The following is a 15,755-nucleotide window of genomic DNA, read 5'->3' on the forward strand; positions in this document are numbered from 1 at the left end:
CTATAGAGGGAAAAAAATTATAATTGGTTTTAACTGTTGGCTATTTAAAGCTGCACTGCCATATACTAGATACAGTTAGTGGTGAATTTACCATTAAGCATGTGAGGCATGAGTAGGGGCGGCACTTGTTTGGGGAAGAAACACTAGGATACTTGTCTGGGTACTTGGTACTGACAGTTGGAAACTTACCAGTAACTACTAGATATTTACAATGTATTGTATCAAATGCCATCTGGAATGGAGTGTAAATGGGTAGGGCACGCACATACTGCCCATGTAAACTGTCCTCCTTAGTAAAGGTTTATACATATTTTAAAAAAATAGCTGTGATAGCCTGTGACCAATCATTATTAACATAATAAAATTAGGCAAGGGGCGGCCATTATTGTTGTGGCTAGAGGTGCTCTCACCCCTAATTCCTCCCCTGTATACAGTACATGTTATTAACCATTACTGCAGGTCCCTGAGTAGATACATGTCTTTTTCATCACTAATTCCACTACTTATTTACTAAGATGGGAGTTTTATTTCAAATGGGATGTTTGTTGCTCATAGCAACATCCCATCTGAAATAGAACTCCCATTTTAGTAAATAATCCACTAACTGTTATACAAATAAACATTATATTTATCTAGCAAAACCTACTACAATTCTGATTTATTTATTTTTTTCCACTCTGAGTTCTAAGCCAGAGATTACTCTGGGCACCAGCCATTCATCCAGTATCACCCATGATTTTGGGAAAGTATCATGCCTGGATGCCTGCCATAGAAAATACATGAATCCACCTATTTCACATTGCATCATATAGTTGTATGTGAGTGGGCTGAGCTTATGCCACCTGTTCAACACATCTCACGACTTCTGTTCCATAACCAGCAGATTGTGTCTCCATCTCATCTGTGCAAAAATATTTTATTCAATAATAACAAAATGACAATCTGAATATTGAATAATGACTGCGCCCTAGGTGCTGCAGCCTATGAACCACCCGGGATCTACCACATCCAAAGCCACAATACAAAAAAGAGGGGTGTTCACTGGCGCTGCACCTATATCTACTACGACCAAATATTAACCATCTACTGTAGTAGAATCAGTGACGGAGAATTCCTGAATAGTTTCTTTATTTCTTTTTCAGCTCCAGTCGCTAGATGCACCTACTGATCACTGACCTTGGGTCTGGTCCCTATATTCACATAAGGGTTTCTTTGATATGGAAAGAATTTCTTGTATCGCCCTCAGACCTCTCCCAGTGTGTGCATATATCGACTCTTTCAAAGGGAAATATACCAATAGTCCACACTGACCTGTTGTCAATGCCCTATAGGCACAAAAAGGTTTCTTTAGACTCCTCTGTCTGGCTCACTTGAACCGGTAACAGAAATGTGGGGCGCTCTTGGGTATCGGGATGAAAGGAAGTTGATTCAACACAATGTTTAAAAAAGTATCACAAATTTATTACACAATAATGCATGTAAAACACATACGACACTTGGTTGACAAAGCCGCCCAGTGCGCGGCGAAACGCGTTCCAGTATTACCCAGGAAAGACGCTCTTATCTCCACAGTACCTGTTTGACGCTGAGCCGACTGCTGACACCCCCTCCAAGCCGCCAATACATCACTGTCCACGGACGCTGTGGCAGAGCGCCGTGTGATTCCTTAAGCGGAGAAAGAGGCAGGAGAAAGCGGTCACTGTCAGATACCACTTCCAGCTGACCGGCGCTATACACCTTAAAGCCGAGCGGAGGACGGAGAGAGCGGGCGCTGCAGTGTTGTTCCTTCCACTCAGCGCAACATTGAAAAATACGCCAGCTGATCAACCACTGGTAAGAGCTTGAAAGGGGACAGGACGGACACTGTTTCACATGCAACAACAACAAACAGAAGTCCTTGCTCCCAATCTCGCTTCAATTGTATCATTGCTTTGCAAAGCTAAGTTTGATGAAAACTGAGTGTGCACACTAGCGCTATATATAAAAACCGGTCTCAATTAAACAACTGGACTTATAAACCTTTACAAGGAACTGCATCCAGTAGATTTTCACATATATCCACTCGCTAGACCCCATCAAAGGGTAAAGGAGATCAAATCCACACTGGTGGATTGCGCTAAGTTATCAATTGCACCTTAAAAAGTTGGATGTGCTGACATCTATTACTTGCAAAGTCCAATCTTAAATTTTAAATTTTTTATTTATTCTGCAATTCTTCTTTATTCATTATTTTTTAATTTGTTATTTTTTATTTTTATTTTTTTATTTGTTTATTTTTTATTTTTAAGTTTTATTTTTATTTTTATTTTTATTTCATATATTTTTTCATATGTTTAGAGTCATTTAGTACCATTTGGTATGTGTTTTACATGCATTATTGTGTAATAAATTTGTGATACTTTTTTAAACATTGTGTTGAATCAACTTCCTTTCATCCCGATACCCAAGAGCGCCCCACATTTCTGTTTTTGGTTTCTGTAATTTTGGAGGTTGGCAACCCTCCTACGTGGTGGCTGCTGGGCATCGAGTTACATCACAGTCATCCCCAGCGCCTAAGGCAAATCTCTCTTCACTTGAACCGGTGGTACAGTAGCTGCAACCTTGTTTACCTCACAGTACAATCATATGGAACACAACTTACCAAGGGACAATGGCCTATGTTCCTTGAAAGGTATCTTTCTGGAATCCTCCCTCCAAGCAGCAGTCACACACAGTCCACTTCTCCAAAGGTAAAAAAATGTATTCGGCACAATTTCCAATAAAATCCTTAGTTAAAAAAGTCCATACAATAAATGAAGAGGAAAACCACAATCGTTCCTGGAGGCAGTCAGGGGGATCAACTTTCAGGATAGGAGATCCTCCAAACAAGCTTGAGATGGAAGTCAGCAAGGCCTCAACAGGATACCAAGTGTAGTTCCCTCCAGCACCAATGCGTTTCAGGCTACTAAGAGCCCTTTTTCAAGGTATAACCATGGGAGACCATAGTCGGGTTTTTATACCCGCAGTGGCTCCCTGTTAATTAGCAGTTTGAGTAAACACAGGACTGGATCACATTCATCATAGGTATTAAAACCTACACATATCATAATATACAACATCCTATAGTTACATCCGTAATATACAACATACATTACATAGAGTATATACAGGCATGCACTCATTTATATTGACATTAACATATCGATACATCAAGAACCCACACCATTCCTTTAGCCAGATTTTAGCATTCTCCAGTTGCACGTGGAGATATGGTCCTGCCATTGTCCGTGATCTCCGGAACCGGAAGTGCAATAGCGTCATACTTCCGTCCTGTGGACCGCACTACTCGCAGGTGAGCTGTATCTGGTCCCGCTGCCAACAAGTATATCGTAATGGAGTTCCGGATCCATGATCAAGTATTTACCAGATGTCATATAATAAAAAACAAAATAAAACAGCTGTTAATGTAAAAGCATTCATATACCGCACCCTAAAAAGAGGAACATTAGGATGACTATTAGGTACTCTAAATATCATAGGAAACATTTAATTTCAAACCCCAGGGCTCTACCGTTTTTAAGGTGTATATATGGTTTTCATCTCCAATTGAGATAATCGCTTCTCTTTATTATCAATCCTCCAATTATCCTTGATGATCTTGATCCCACAAAAGTTAATTATATGGCTGGGATTGCTACCATGTACATCCCTAAAGTGTAGGGGAACATTATGCGTCTCCAGATTTTTTCTAATTTTGCGGTAATGTTCCTCCATGCGGACTTTCAGTTGTCTAATAGTTTTTCCAACGTACTGTTTTCGATAGGACACCATGCTGGCGTTATATCGTCGATATTTTGTTTATTTGGCGAGGGACCCATGAATCCCTGAAATGTTTCTGTAACCATCTCAATGATAATGAGGTTAATATCAAGCTTACCTTTCAAATCAGTGAAGCTGAGGTAAATTTTCTCAACCTGACTATATATGTACAGGACGACAGTTTAAAAACCTGTAATTATGAGAAGAAAACCACCGACTGCAATTTCTTTATAGATTTCCAGAGCAATCACCACAATAATTGGTTAAAGAGCATCCCCAATAGCCAGTTCCTGAGGATTGGCCGGAACTGATGAAGATATTTACCAAGAGCATGCAGAAAAGCTGGAAAAACAATTTGTAAGCAAGGGATACGACAGAAATATGGTATATGAAGCTAGATCAAAGGGCGCTATGCTCGTAAAAGAAAGGAAAGAAGGAGTGCAGGTTGTACCCAAAATGAAGAAGGAAATGGGGGGGTGTTTAATTTTCAAATTTTCAAGCCAGTCTAAAAAAATAGAAGGAATTTTTAGAAAACATTGGGGGGTGCTTAGGAGCGATCCTGTTATACAGAAATATGTGAACGACCGACCTAGTTTTATTTATCGGAGGGCAGATCATTTAAAAAATAAACTGGTAAAGAGTGTAATCAACACTCCCAGTCCCACCAATTATGTCAAATGTAAAGGCTTTTTTAGGTGCGGCTCATGTATCATGTGCCGCACATGTAAAAGTGAAACGGGCATTGTTCGGCAATACAAATCCATGCAAACTGATATTCTCTATGATATAGAGGATTTCATTACATGTAATTCCAAGTTCTTTGTATACTTAATCCAATGTACATGTGGAAAACAGTACATTGGAAAAACTATTAGACAACTGAAAGTCCGCATGGCGGAACATTGCAGCAATATTAGAAAAAATCTGGAGACGCATAATGTTCCCCTACACTTTAGGGATGTACATGGTAGCAATCCCAGCCATATAATTAACTTTTGTGGGATCAAAATCATCAAGGATAATTGGAGGATTGATAATAAAGAGAAGCGATTATCTCAATTGGAGATGAAAACCATATATACCTTAAAAACGGTAGAGCCCTGGGGTTTGAAATTAAATGTTTCCTATGATATTTAGAGTGCCTAATAGTCATCCTAATGTTCCTCTTTTTAGGGTGCGGTATATGAATGCTTTTACATTAACAGCTGTTTTATTTTGTTTTTTTATTATATGACATCTGGTAAATACTTGATCATGAATCCGGAACCCCATTACGATATACTTGTTGGCAGCGGGACCAGATACAGCTCACCCGCGACTTGCTGTCCAACGCACCGGAAGTAGTGCGGTCCACAGGACGGAAGTATGATGCTATTGCACTTCCGGTTCCGGAGATCACGGACAGCGGCAGGACCCTATCTCCACGTGCAACTGGAGAATGCTAAAATCTGGCTAAAGGAATCGTGGGGGTTCTTGATGTATTGATATGTTAATGTCAATATAAATGAGTGCATGCCTGTATATACTCTATGTAATGTATGTTGTATATTACGGATGTAACTATAGGATGTTGTATATTATGATATGTGTAGGTTTTAATATCTATGATGAATGTGATCCAGTCCTGTGTTTACTCAAACTGCTAATTAACAAGGAGCCATTGCGGGTATAAAAACCCGACTATGGTCTCCCATGGTTATACCTTGAAAAAGGGCTCTTAGTAGACCAAAACGCATTGGTGCTGGAGGGAACTACACTTGGTATCCTGTTGAGGCCTTGCTGACTTCCATCTCAAGCTTGTTTGGAGGATCTCCTATCCGGAAAGTTGATCCCCTGACTGCCTCCAGGAACGATTGTGGTTTTCCTCTTCATTTATTGTATGGACTTTTTTAACTAAGGATTTTATTGGAAATTGTGCAGAATATTTTTTTTTACCTTTGGAGAAGTGGACTGTGTGTGACTGCTGCTTGGAGGGAGGATTCCAGAAAGATACCTTTCAAGGAACATAGGGCATTGCCCCTTGGTAAGTTGTGTTCCATATGATTGTACTGTGAGGAAAACAAGGTTGCAGCTACCACTGGTTCAAGTGAGCCAGACAGAGGAGTCTAAAGAAACCTTTTTGCGCCTATAGGGCATTGACAACAGGTCAATGTGGACTATTGGTATATTACCCTTTGAAAAAGTCGATATATGCACACACTGGGAGAGGTCTGAGGGCGATACAAGAAGTTCTTTCCATATCAAAGAAACCCTTATGTGAATATAGGGACCAGACCCAAGGTCAGTGATCAGTAGGTGCATCTAGCGACTGGAGCTGAAAAAGAAATAAAGAAACTATTCAGGAATTCTCCGTCACTGATTCTACTACAGTAGATGGTTAATATTTGGTCGTAGTAGATATAGGTGCAGCGCCAGTGAACACCCCTCTTTTTTGAATAATAACAAAATGAATATATTTCTATAGGCTACTTTTGTCTGGATTTGTATTTAGATGCTCCCTGGATGTTTTGCTAGGCCCATACACACTAGTAGATCATACTTGCTGACTTTTCAATGTCCCTCTCCGGGAAAAGCCCGGAGAGGACAAGAAAATGTGCAGGTCGGGGGGTGGGGACAAGGCTGCCGTATCAAAGCCCCACCCCCAATCCACGCAAACACCGCGATTCGCGGGTCGGCGAGTAGGGGGTGGGGCTAAAATGACGTGATTCACATAATTTTATTCCCGCCCCTTCCCCCGGACCTGCGATTTACGTCACTTCTTTCCCCAGCTAAGGAGCTAGGGGGGGGGAGTGGGGGCTCTGGGGGGAATGTGGGAGCCTTACCCATCTTCCCAGGGGGCCGGGATGGGGACCCAATTTTCGGGAGACTCCCGGCCATTCCGGGACGGTAGGCAAGTATGTAGTAGATTTTAATTTCAAAAGACTTTGCCAAAATCTCTGATAGATTTATCTTTCACTTATCAAAGTAGTGCGTGAGCTATTTTCACCAAAGAGCAAAAGATTTTCAGGAGGCAACAGACTTTGCTGAAAATCTTTCATTCTAAGGCTATTTACATAATGGACGGGGTTTGAATTCCAAGGGTGGGAGCAAGGGCCATTTTATTTAGTGCATTACTGTTCTTGGGACCTGATTCAGAAATGATCGCTGGGCTGCATATATTTAGAGACCAGTGATCAGGTAAATGCCGCACCGCCAGGGTGAAATCCCACCCATCTGCACAGCTGCAATTTAAATTGCTGCCATGCACATTGGTAGAAACCATTCACCATCGAACAATTTTCCCCTTAATCGCACAGGCAAGAAATGTACATGTTACTGGCACCACTGGACACCAATGTATAATAGGAATAAGCCGGTAATGTATATACCTTGCTGGACTGTGCCAGCAATGTACTGTATATACATTACCGGTTTTTATATATACATTGGAGGGCAGTGGCGACTTATACATTACCGCCTTAACAAAATATACATTGCTGGGCAGTGTCAGTGGTAACATACACATTGCTCGCCTGCGCCAGCAATGTATACATTACCGCATAACATAATACACATTGGTGGGCAGTGTTGGCGGTAACATATACATTGCTGGCCTGCACCAGCAATGTATACGTTACCGCCATAACCAGGCGTGCAGTCAGGGGAGGAAGTGCCTGTCATATATCACAAAATAAAATAAAAAATACAAAGATGATATTTATAACAAATATACTGTGTTATAAATATATTATTGTTATTTTTTTTTTACAGTGTATTGGGTGAGATGCTGTGTGGGAGGCAGCTGGAGCGGTGCCTCGCGCTGACAATGGAAAACTGTCAGAAGAGAGGCCGGTGCTAAATGCGGGCACAAAAAGAGGCTGAAAAGCCCATTGAAAAATAATAGCCTCAGTGATAGGGACGTCAGCCCACATCACTGAGACAGATGTGATAGGACCAGGGGCATAGGGAGGGCACTTACAGTGGAGCGTGAGCTCCGGGAGCCGCCGCCGGGGGAGAGTTAGCAGCATTGCCGCTGCTGCAGGTCAGCAGAGCCCCTGCTCTGGGAAGTAGCAGTGATGAGGACTGGAGACCAGCGGGGATTAGCAAGAAGGCTGCGCGGAGGAGACCAGCGGCGATTAGTGTGTGTTGGCTGTCAAGCTCCTGCTCACCTTGTGCTGTGCTTTGGGACGTGGCAGGCTGGCAGCGCATAGAAGGTCAGCGGGGAATAGTGTGGAGGCTGACCTGCTCTTGCTCGGGCTGTGCGATGGGGGAGGGGGGGCATGTTAGGATCCGTTAAAATTCTGCTGGATTGGGGCCATAGGTGTGCTGTATTAGCACATATCTTGAAGTCGGGAGGCATTGTGTGTAAGCTCCCGGCTGCTCTGATCCCCTGCAGCAGCGGCTGTAGCATCAACTCTGACTGAGTGTGTGGAGTGTCAGGAGAAGCAGTCTGCTTTCTCTACAACCAGGTCCCCCGTTGTCACTGTCCCCATGTCTTCCCCCCCACTGTCACTGTCTCTGTCCTCACATCCCCCCCACTGTCACTGTCCCCGTGTCGCCCGCTGTCACTGTCCACGCATCCCCCTGCTGTCGATGTCCCTGTCTCCACTGTCTTCAAAAGCAACTGCCTCACCTGACACTAACCTCACCGCATGTCACTGGCCATAACATAATGTACATTGGTGGGCAGTGTCAGCAGTAACATATACATTGCTGGGGTATACATTGCTGGCCTGCACCAGCAATGTATATGTTACCACCTCTTATTATAAAACATTGGTGGGCAGTGGTGCTTAAATAAATGTACATTGGTGGCAGTAGTGCAAATATATACATTGCTGGCCTGTGCCAGCATTGTATGTATTGTGGATGGTCAGTTACATTGGTGGCAGTGGCTACACAGTGCCTTTAGGGGGGTGGGCCAGCGGGCGGGGCGGACAGTGTGAGGAAGCCTCTTCTCCTTCCTGCTACATGCTGTCAATATCACAAAATGGAGCAGGGGGAGGGAGCGGGGAGGGAGCACAGGATGATCAGCCCTGCTAACATACACAGCGTGGTGGGCGGCGGAACAGATGTATAGAGCAGTGTCACAGTATCGAGCAGAAGTCCAGCCAGGTAGGGGTGGAGGAATGGGTCGGGGGAGGTCACGCGGGCTGAAAGTGTATCATCTTTCAGCTTGGCGCCGTGCATACACACTCAGCGATGACGGCTGAGAAATCAGCCATCATCAGGAGACATGCTGGTAAAACCAGCCGATGAGGGACCTCGTTAACGATGATGCGGGAGCGCTCATCATCGTCAATCTGCTATCGGTAGCCCATACACACTAGGAGATTTTCATCTGAATATCGCTCAAAAAAAATAGCGATTTCCAGCTGAAAATCATCTAGTGTGTATGGGCCTTTCAGGGCCGGCTCTACCATTAGGCAGCTTTAGGCAGCTGCCTAGGGTGCTGGGATCTGGGGGGGGGGGGGCGCCACCAAGCCTGCAAATCAAAAATGTCTATGAGTATCCTTGTTGTACACTTAATGCTGCCACCTCCTCCTTGAACTCTGTCATAGGTGGCAAAGGGGAGGGTGTGGAGGGCCTCCAGGGAAAGCAGGGGACGTGCCTACCTTCCCGGGGAAGCTGGGAGGACCACACTACTTTTGGTAGACTCCCTGCCATTCCGGAATGGTAGGCGGTTGGAAAGTTGGTATTCTTGGCAGTGTGAGGGGGAGGGGGGGGCAGTAGGTTGAAGTTTTGCCTAGGGTGCTGAGAAGCCTTACACCTCCCCTGGGGCCTTTACACCTGCAGTATGATCACAGGAAGTAAGATACCGGAGCCTTTTATACTGCATAAGGGATCACAGTGAGAGGCTTAAACACACCCCAAAAACTGTCACGACATACATGCATTTTTATCGACATTCCCCATTGCCACCTACAACTGATCCCTGACAATGGCCACAATCGCACGACCATGACAGCACATGTGCAGCGTGACTTAGAGGCATTTGCAGGTTACCAATATTTATTCGCCTATGGAAATCTGGGTTTGCAAGCATTTATACATTACTCCCAATGTTCTTTTTTTTTTTTTTATGTATTACTTGGGAATTATTATCTGTATATTACCGCATCCCTAAATATATTGCAATAATTCATTCATCTTCCTTTTTTTTTCCAGAATGAAAATGTTATGATTTCAACGTACTAACATGGTTCCTGGAAAATATATTCTCCTTGTGCAGAAATAACACTTGGGGTGAAATGTAATAGGATGAGAGATTCAAAAAGTGAGAGATTTGGTAAGAAATCTCCAGTTTTTTTAAAGTGGCAATCATTTACACTGCAAAACCAGTGTGATTTTGCTGTGTCAATGATTGCCACTTTAAAAAAACTGGAGATTTCTTACCAAATCTCTCACTTTTTGAATCTCTCATCCTATTACATTTCACCCTTGATATTTTTTGTTCCCGCTACATGCACCAACATTAATAATAGAACATAATGATGTCCCCATTACAAAATCTTGCTTCATTTTAAATAAATAATTAAATGCCATACTGGAACATGAAGTAACATTAAATATGATGTCTATTATATTGCCTGCTTCTTCTATTTTCTTGGAAGAATATCACAAGGTGGCATCTGCAATACTCAGATATACTGTACACTATTTAGTATAAGATTTCCAGTGCTCTGTAATACTCAGATATATTGTAACCATTGTTTCAAGAATTCTCTTTTGATGTTTTTCCATTAGGGAACCTAAACAATAAAACAGAGAACCAACTGTGTGCACTGTGTCAGATCTGTGTCATCCTAATGGTATTTGCACTCACCTTTCAAATGCACAAAAAAAACACATCTTGTGCATCACTGGGGTACATTTGCTATAATTCCTTTTTCAGCCCAGCTTAAACTCAACTGGTTACAAACATACAGGGTATGTGGTGCAAGTAGTCATTATTGTGTTGGTCATAATGTGGCACAATGGGTATTACTGTGTAGAGTGTAATGTGGCACAAAGTGTATTACACTGTTGGGCATAATCTGAAGTGGCATTACTGTGTGAGGTCAGTAATGTGTAGGGCATAATGTGGCACAATGGGCATTACTGGGTGGGGTATATTATTCAGTTGGAATTACTTCTGTCAAATGCTATAATTCTATGTTTACTGTTGTGGGGCATAATGTGGTATAAGGCATATTACTGTATGTGGGGCATAATATGAAATACCTTTAGGCATTACTGCGTGGGGGCATAATGTGCTATAAGGTGTATCACTGTATGTGGCATAATGTGCTGCAATTGCTAATACTGTGTGAGGTGTAATGTGGTACAAAGGTCATTACTCTGTGGGCTATAATGTAGGGCAAGTAGTCATTATTGTGTGGGCCATAATGTGGCATGGGTATTACTGTGTAGGGTGTGATGTGGCACAATGAGTATTACACTGTTGGGCATAATGTGATGTGGGGGTTTAGGTTTGGGGGGGGTTATGTTTTGGCAGAGGGGTGCAGAAGTTAGGGTTAGGCACTAGCAGGGAGGGTTAAGGTCAGCTGTGTGAGGGGGAGTTAGGATGCTGAAAGGGAGAGTTAGGGTGCTACAAAGCCCCTGACTGATTCTCCGGATTGGATAGTCAGGGTCTGTTTAACCACCGGCATCCTAAATAAAGGGATATTGTATGCATTCCCCTTACATTTAGCATAAATACAGCATTCAGCAGAGATATTGATATTTTTTTCCTCTTTCTCAGATTTGCTTAAAGTCTGTATAAGCTCTTTCATCAAAGCCACTACAAAGTACAAACCACTGCAATCTAAAATTGCCATACAAGTAGATAGTGTTTTATATTGCCTTGGTGGCATTTGGAAAACACGCTGATCTTTTTGACGATATTAAGCAACACATGCAATATAACACAAAATGGTGCCAGCTTCCAATCTGATACTGATCAATCTGACCATAACTTACTAACCTACTTCTGGTCTGTGATGCTCCTCATGCACAGCGGCTCTCCTTCAGTGGCTTGGTGTCATATGCGCTTGAGAGGCGGTGGCCAGGGGGTGTAGGAATGGTGCAGAGAGGCAGTAGTAGCTGTGCAGGCTGATGACAGGAGTGGGGTGGGCGGTAGTGGTAAGATGTCAGCAAGAGAATTGCGCATAGGTGACAGGAGCAACGCTGGAAGTCGTCGTGGGCAGCCCCCTGGCCTCTGTGGCAGCAAGAAACAGTAAAGTACTGGCGCAACACCAGTGTCATGATGTTACAACATCAATTGGGAACAAACCAAGTGACATGGTAAGGAGGGGGGGAGGGGAGGTTGGTGAGGAAGGACTTTTAATTGACAAAGTGCCTTTCCCTAGCATGGAAAATATAAGGGAGGCGAGATATGTGGTGAGAGGGCTTTTGTCTCGTGATTTGCCACAATTGTCCACATTCTGATGGAATCAGCTCCCTCCAAGAGAAATGAAAACAAGAACTGCAAATTCTGTACATGTAGTGGAAGTTTATCAATTCAGGCTTTCTAAATTACACAGCTGTGGCTGGAGAAACAGAAGTCCAGGTTTTCCAGCTCATCCCTAGACCGCAGGAAGTCAGGTGCAAGAGAGGGTTTTTAAAATCTCATTTACCCACAAAGCAGTGCTTCTTAGAGACCAGTGAGCAGGGCTCAGTTGATGGTGTCAGGGACTGTGAAAGCTGGTTGTGCTAGAAAGGCATGATATGTGTAGCTGAGCCTGCGAGTGAATGCAGCAGAATGACTTTTGAGCATAAGCAGCCTAGCAGCTTACCTTAGTGCTGGGCTGCCCCCAGCAGCGTTCCGGGTACGGCGGCATCGATCGGCGCTTGAAGATGACATCGCGCTTTCATCATCAAGCGCCGGGAAGGGGCGGGAGGGGGTGCGGGCTTTTAAGCCCGTCCGGTGTAAATGCCCCTAAACGCCGAGTCGCACCCGGCTTCAACCAGGGTCCAAAAAGCCGGGTGCGACCTAAAAGGTCGTATTACATTAAAATTCACACGTTTTGACCAGTCTTAAAAAATAGCACATTCAAAATATCATCCAAATGTTTTCTTATAGAAAAAATAAAAATCGCAAATGTAATAGGGTGCAAATTTTCAATTTACATCCTTAAAATGACCAAAAATTGCAAAACAAATAGACCAGGTCCAGGCTGGTGAATTTGACAGATCCATGTACAGATCACTGAGATGTGTGCATGGTTCTGTAAAAAAAAGTGTTGTAAAGTTAAAATAAAAAACAGTGTGGGGTCCCCCTTCCGAGCATAACAAGTCCTGGACTCATTGAGCTGGTCCTGGTTCCCCAAATATGGAGGAAAAATTGTGGGGATCCCCCGTATTTTGGAACCAGCACCAGGCTAACAGTCAGCGGTGTCTTGTCACAGCTGGGGGACTATTTTTATTTTTATGCAAGGTCCCCCGGGCGAACCATGATCATCCTGGCTGGTTAGCCCCTGATGGGGTACCTGGTGAAGTGGGGGTCCCCCCAGGCTTCACCCTTCCAGAACTTCCACCCTTCCACTTGGGCTGTCCCTACTACCCATGGGTTCTGGGTAACGGGCTGATAAATTAAGTGTTAAAAATAGAATTTTTAAAAACTTTTTACAGTAGAACTAATGTCTTAGAAGGCCTCCCCCGCATGCTGGGACTTGGTGAACCACAAGTTCCAGCATACAGGGTATTAATGGGCCCCCTTAGACTTGTAGTTCACCTGTAAAAAGAACGTTAAAATAAACAAACAAACAAACACACACACACCTAGAAAAGTAAAACTTTATTAGACACATTATGCACGCATTCACACATACTTACACTTTCTTTGTCCATCAATAGAGCTGCTCCGGGGCTATCATCCTATAGATTGTAAGCTTGCAGCAGGGCCCTCTAACCTCCAAGTCTGTCTGTTGTTACCCAGTTTGTTTAATCACTGTCTACTATTGTAAAGCGCAACGGAATCTGCTGCGCTATATAAGAAACTGTAAATAAATAAATAAATAATATCAACGGAGTCCCTGTGACTGACATCACAGGCAATACTGCTGACCTCCATGCCGGGGTCCCCGCTCAACCCTGATAGGCTAAAAGTGTCTCCATAGAGAGCTACTGGTGACCTTTATACCAGAGTTTTTCATCTCTTCCAGGGTGGCTTTTGTGTGTATGAACTGTCATCTGTGGTTTGCTCCATGCAGTTTTATTGCAAACGCACTTAGTTGTGTAATTTTATAAGAATATGGAATAATAACTTTTTTCGTATGTACACTTGTCAACTCCCCATAATTTATGAGGGTAACCACTCAGCAGGATTAAAGATACCTTTATATGAGGATGAATAACATGCACACGCAAGCATTCATGTGAGCACCTCTGCTACTCCTTGGACACATGGTGAGAAGGTAAAAGATACTTTTAGTGGGTGTTGGAAAAGCCCATAAAAGGTAATCTTCATGTACACTTCCATCTCTGCATAAGTGCAGGAAGGGTGACTCCATAGAGAGTACACATCACAAAACCATATCAACAGGGGATTTTGTACCAAAGGCTCTAATTTATTTATTTACCTATTTTGAAATTGGGCTTGTTACACTATAGACCTTATTCAGGTCTGTTGGCAGCAGGGCTGTGTTCACACGGGGACTAATGTTGTTTTACTGGACAGGACAGCGGGCGGGGGGTGATGGGTGGCCCTATTAGCATATTGGAGTGCCCAGCATTTCATGGGCATTCCCATAAGAATGCTGGGCATTCTCATGCTAATGAGGCCATGACAGGATGCGGGAGGCGGGCAGCTGACATCAACCAGAATAACCCCCTATATGGGTTTTCTGTTTGTTTTTATACCTTATATGTATGAGAAAAATCCACACCAGACTAGATCTGTTCTTGGTAAACATCATATTACTACACATGTATGTGTTTCTCATTAACTCCTTACTGACACAGCCTGTTTTTGCCTTCCTGACAGAGCCCTTTTTTCAAATCTGACATGCATCACTTAAGTGGGGATAACTTTTTTTTGCTTTTACTTATCCCAGTGATTTTGAGATTGTTTTCTCGTGACACATTGTACTTCAAGTTAGTGGTAAATTTTGGTCGATACAGTCTGTGTTTTTTGTGAGAAATACCAAAATGTCGTAAAAAAAGTTGAAAATTTTGCAATTTGCAAAATGTTAAATTTTCTGCTTGTGAGACAAATAATCATACCACTCAAAATAGTTAATAACTAACATAGACCATATGTATACTTTATGTTTCCATCATTATTTCAACCTCCTTTTAATTTTTTTGGACACTAGGAGGCTTAAAATATGAATTGCAAATTCTCAAATTTTCAAGAAAATTTCAAACACTGATTTTTTTAGGGACCAGTTCAGTTCTGATGTGACTTTGAGGGACTTGTATGTGAGACACCCCCATAAATGATGCCATTTCAAAACTGCACCCCTCACAGTATTCAAAACAGCATTTTGGAAGTTTGTTAACCCTTTAGGTGTTTCACAGGAATTAAAACAAAGTGTAGGTGAAATTTCAAAATTTCATTTATTTTGCAGATTTGCAATTTTAATACATTTTTCTAAGGAACACAGAAGATTTTACTAGAGAAATGTGACTAAAAATTGATTCCCCCAATTCTTTTGTTTTCATAAATATCCTATATGTGGCCCTAGTGTGCAGGTTGACCAAACCACAGGCTTCATAATAGAAGGAGCACCTACTTGATTTTGGAGCCTCCTTTTTATGAGATTATTTTTTAGGCACCATGTAGGTTTCTAGGCACCATAAGATGCTAAAAGTTAGGAACCCCCCCACAAGTGACCCCATTTTGCAAACTACACCCCTCAGGGAATTCATCTAGGGGTATAGTGTACATTTCAAACCCCCAGGGGTTTCACCAATTGTGGTACAACTGGGCTGTGAAAATGAAAAATTACATTTTTTACACAAAAATGCAGTTCTGGCTCAAAATTTTTCATTTT

At 42.7% G+C, this 15,755-nt stretch overlaps 1 protein-coding gene across 10 annotated transcripts in view; it reads left to right on the forward strand.

Moving 5' to 3' along the window:
• The window catches only part of LOC146026277 (complement factor H-like), a 960,333-nt gene that overhangs the window by 733,977 nt on the left and 210,601 nt on the right, over positions 1–15,755 (forward strand). For 9 of the 10 annotated variants that reach the window (XR_014454407.1, XR_014454408.1, XR_014454409.1 and 6 more), the window contains 2 exons: positions 9,946–10,017; positions 10,218–10,558. The exons of the other annotated variant lie outside the window; for it this stretch is intronic. The gene's annotated coding sequence lies outside the window, so the exon portion shown is untranslated. Of the gene's footprint in view, positions 1–9,945; positions 10,018–10,217; positions 10,559–15,755 lie in introns of those variants that run through there. 10 annotated transcript variants of the gene reach the window in all.

This window comes from Crinia signifera, chromosome 8 (assembly GCF_055691185.1).
Source record: "Crinia signifera chromosome 8, ASM5569118v1, whole genome shotgun sequence".
NCBI lineage: Eukaryota > Metazoa > Chordata > Amphibia > Anura > Myobatrachidae > Crinia > Crinia signifera.